Below are 4,865 nucleotides of genomic sequence, written 5' to 3'. Positions count from 1 at the left end.
TTCTTTGTATTACTTTGGTTTGACCAGCAGCTATAGAAAACGACACCTAAAGCTCAGTCACTTAGTGCATTTATTCCCTTCCGCTGTAGTTTAATGCAGGTCAGGGCAGGTGTATATGGAGGCTGTATAAGATGTATAAGATGGCTGCGCTTTATGTAGTCATCCATGGCTTCAGGCTCCCCTAGGACTTCCGTTCACATTTCATTGGCCAGAACTCAGTCCCAAGGTCACACCTCCTCTAGGGAAGGTTGGGAATGTTGGTAGGAAAGGTGAGCCTGCAAGAAGGGGAGATGTGATTTTGTGAACACACAGCTGCAGGATATATGCAATTGACTGTAGTAGTTTCACTTTTAAGGGAAGCATCACCAAAAATAACAGTCAGGCTCTCTGGTTTGGGGACATTCTATTTCCATAAATGTTTAATCACATGTGAAATTTATCTAATCCAGGTTCTGTGTATAATCTGCCCTGTTTGCTCAGATTTTCTATTTCTGCTCCTTATCCAGAATTTATTTTGGAAAAGCCCTTATAGAGTAAAAATGTTTATATTTTCTACTTTTATTCTGATATCAAAATGATAATTATGAATCAGTCTTCAAATTGTAAATGCAAAGTTGAACATTCTGTTAAAGTACTTTTCCTACAAATTTAGTTATAGCTTAAGTAGAAGGTAAACCAGAAGCCCATGAAGGGCTGAAAAACAGTAATACAGTAAGTTAATAATAGAAAAAACAGTAAAAAATTATTTTTAGTTTCATTTATCTACATAAAAGTGTGATTCTCATATGCCTTTTGCTATACTTTTCATATATAACATTTGCTGTTTTTATCCTGTTCCCCACCAAACCAATCAGTCTGTCATATAAGTCATATATTTTGTTTGGTTCTGTCATCTCTACACCTGCCTTATTTAATTCTATGCAATCAGGGATGTGTTATGGAGAACATAATTAGCACTGCCATCAGACCAGCATTGAAATTGTGTCTCTGTGTGGAAGAAGAGAGATGTTGCTAGGTAGTTTCAAATTGCACAGAAACTCTTGTAAACTGAAAGGATAGGAATGGTTGAAATGTAAGATGTATTTTAAGAATATCATTTGAGAATTAATAGGTCTTGTGAGATTTTTCCTTTCATTCTTTCTGCCCCCAACCCCTTTCCCTTGGCCCATCAGAGTATGAGACATTGCCCAGCCCCTTTGCCACCAGGACAAAGTCCCCAGTGGAACAGCAGGCTATTTCCAATTCTTCAACCTTCAGATCAACTCCAATGACAGTGTCTCAATAAAGCCTTCTCTGGGGCCAGCACTGTGGCCCAGTGGCTGAAGCCACTACTTGCAATGCTAGCATTCCATATCGAAGTGCCAGGGGATATTCTGCTTTATATCCATCTTTCTGCAAATGTTCTCTGGGAAGGCAGTGGAAGATGGTCCAAGTGCATGGCTCCCTTGCTGCCCATGTGGGAGACCCAGATGGAGTTTCTGGCAGGACCTAGCTGTTGTGATCATCTGGGGAGTGAACCAGCAGATGGAATTTCAATCTCTCTCTCTCTCTCTCTGTTCCCCCAACTCCACCTCCATATCTATCTCTAATCCTCTGTGTCATTCTGTCTTTCAAATACATGCTTTTTTTTTTTTAATAAAAGAAGGACTTCGCTCAGCAATGAGGCTACATTTAAAAGAGCTCCTGCATTCTGCTTCTTTAGCATTTGTGTTCCCTGCCTAATACTGACCATGCATCATTGCATCATAGTACTCTAAAGGTGATTTATCAGTAAATTGTCTATTGTGAGCCTAGTGCCCAGCCCAATTCTCAGCACATGGTTGATACTCAGCACTCTGCACTATGCAGTGAGGGGTCCATATAGCAGTTTCTGATTTGCAACATAACTGAAAGGGAAGCTGTCACAACGTCCAGAGTCCCTGATGTTCTAAACATGGTGGCAGAGGATGCCCTCAAATTACTTGCAGCATGTACCAAGCTTGACTTCCAAGTTGAACAGGATACCTATAGATGCTATCTATATGACATTCATATCATCAATCTGAAGAAGACCCGGGATAAGCTTCTGTTGGCAGCTTGTGCCATTGAAAACCCTGTTGATGTCAGTGTGATGTCCTCCAGGATCACTGGTCAGAGGACTCTGCTGAAGTTTGCTGCTGCCATTGGAGCCATTCCTATTGCTGGCTGCTTCAGACCTGGAACCTTCAATAACCAGATCTAAGGAAGCTTTCTGGGAACCACATCTTCTGGTGGGTACTGACCCCGGGGCTGACCAGCAGCCTCTCACTGAGGCATATTATGTGAATTAGCTTACCATTATTCTGTGTAATAGGCTGTCCTTTGTGCAATGTGGACATTGCCATCCCTTACAACATGGAAGCTCACTCAGTGGGTCTGATGTGGTGGATGCTGGTCTGGGAAGTTCTGTGCATGTGTGATGCTATCTCTTATGATGCCCATGGGAGGTCATGCCTGGTTTCTCCTTCTATAGAGATCATGAAGAGAATGAAAAGGAAGATCAGTCCCTGCTTGAAAAAGCTGTGGCTAATGAGGAATTTCAGGGGCGATGAACTGCCTCAGCTCCTGAGCTTACTGCTACTCAACCTGAAGCTACAGACTGGTCTGAAGACATGCAGGAACCTCTGGCCTATTCAGTTGTTCCCTACTGAAGACTAGAGTGATGGGACTGGCATTGTGGCATAGTGGCATAGTGGATAAAGCTACCACTTAGGAGCCAACATCCCATATGGGTGCCAGTCCAAGTCTTGGCTGCTCTACTGCAATCCAGTTCTCTGCTAATGGCCTGGGAAGAGCAACCAAAGATGGCCCAGGTTCTTGGGCCCCTGCGATCCACATGGGAGGCCCATATGAAGTTCCTGGCTACCACCTGACCCAGCCCTGGCTGTTGTATCCATCTGGAGAATGAATCAGCAGATGGAAGAACTCTTTCTCTCTGTCTCTCCCTCTCTCTCTGTATCTCTGACTTTCAAAATCATAATAATTAAAAAAGAATGGAGTTCTTAATCTGCCACCGAAGACCCATCTGCAGCTCTCACTATTCAGGCCTCCAAATGGGTAGGGACAACCACTGAGTGGTATTAAGCTGCTCTTCACAGTCTTTAAAGCAAAACAGAAATGATGTTGATGAAAAAGATACCAGTTTCTAAAACAAAAACAAAATGAATGAATGAATGAATGAATGAGTCAATCAATGTAAGCAGCAGAGTCTGTAGGAACAGGCACACTTGGGTTTATACTTTGCCTCTGCTGGTTCCTAGCTCCATGTTTGTGGATAATTTATTCAGTGCTTTCATGACTCAATCACTACAGCTGCAAAATAAAGATGGTAGTGTTAATTGCAGGATTGTTCAGAGGATCGAGACAATGTACATGCCGTCCCTGAAAGAATTCTATCACATGGATGCAAATTAAATGTTAGTTTCATAGTCAAAGCAGGGCATTGGAGGATTTGGAACAGGGGGGGTATAAGTTTTACTTTTTGAAAGATGAATGTAGTGGCCTGGTACAGAAGAGATGAAAACGGGAGTGAAGATAGTGCCATGGATAGATCCTTGGTATGAGGTGATGAGGCCTCAATTAACATCTTTGCTGGAATGCATCATCCCAGATGCTATCTCTGAGTGGGGTGGTTCATTTTGTTGAGCTATTTAAGCAGCATACGAATGTGACATACCCTCATGGAGCCCCCTTATCAAGCTGTAGGCTGTTTTTGCCAACAGGTGGTGGCTTGGGTTAGTCAGGCTCATAATCAAATGAGGAACAGTGACTCATTTAGACCCCCTCATAAAGGGAGTTTATTATAAGGACATCCTGCAATTCAGCACAGTTGAAACAGGAAGATTGTGAAGATGCAAAATCGTTGTGCTTTCTCTTGAATCTCAGGACTCCACTGTCATGGGGCATCTCCTTATCTCTCCATATTTACTGTTTTTTTTTTTTTTTTTTCCTGATGACTTTCCAAACTCCTTCAGTCCAAATCTCATAGGCTTTCTGTCAATCTTAGTTTCCATTCTCTAGACTGTGCCAAGTGCCAGACCAACTTATGAGTCCTTAGTCTGGGCATTAATTTAGAGCTTCTTGGCCACTAGAGCAGTCTAGAATGGGACACTGAGAATGATAAGACAGCATGACTGACATGACATGACTAGGACAGAGTAGGTGAAAGGGTAACACAACTTTGCTGGGTAGAAAAATTGTTCCTGTCTATTGACGTAAAGACCAGCCATTCATGATGGCAAGGACCAATGATGTAAACAAGAAAAAGAATATGCTTTCAGGAACATCTGAACCCTGTGAAAAAATGTGCTTAGCAATTTCAAAAAGAATTATTGGTACCTTCTGGGTTCCAAGCACTGTACCAGGTACCCACAGTAGACAAAACAGACTCTCTCCTCTTCTGTGGCTTCCACAATCAAAAGGTAAGCAAATAAATAAGTTATTTGAAGTCCAGTGGGGTAAGTCTTCTTATGAGGGCTAACATATGTCCCTGTGGCCATTTGACTGAGTTCTAGCTAATGCAACCTGAGAAGTGATATGTGCCTTTTCAAGTCATGGTCCACAAAACTTCCCATTTATGGTCCTCCATGCTCTTTTCTATTTTGACTGGCTTGTAGGGAGACAACACCTGGGGCCACCTTGGGCACCCTGTGTTAAAATTACTGGGGCCATAAGGTCTTTGAATTTCTGCATGGAGGAATGCTTCCAAGCTCAAATGCCTATACTCTTAGGTTTCATGGGTGAGAAGTAAACCTTAATTGTGTTAAACTAGTGGTTCTAAAAGTGGAATTCCCTGAGTCAGTAACATCAACATCACCTAAGACCTTAGTCCATTGTGCTGCTACAAC

At 42.4% G+C, this 4,865-nt stretch overlaps 1 pseudogene; it reads left to right on the top strand.

The window, feature by feature from the left end:
- The first annotated feature begins 1,933 nt into the window (after positions 1 to 1,933).
- On the top strand, positions 1,934 to 3,102 carry LOC100339117 (small ribosomal subunit protein uS2 pseudogene; annotated as a pseudogene).
- The last annotated feature ends 1,763 nt before the right edge of the window (positions 3,103 to 4,865 follow it).

This window comes from Oryctolagus cuniculus, chromosome 1 (assembly GCF_051225735.1).
Source record: "Oryctolagus cuniculus isolate XC-2025 breed Fujian yellow rabbit chromosome 1, ASM5122573v1, whole genome shotgun sequence".
Taxonomy (NCBI): Eukaryota; Metazoa; Chordata; class Mammalia; order Lagomorpha; family Leporidae; genus Oryctolagus; species Oryctolagus cuniculus.
This window is presented reverse-complemented; position numbering and strand designations above follow the sequence as displayed.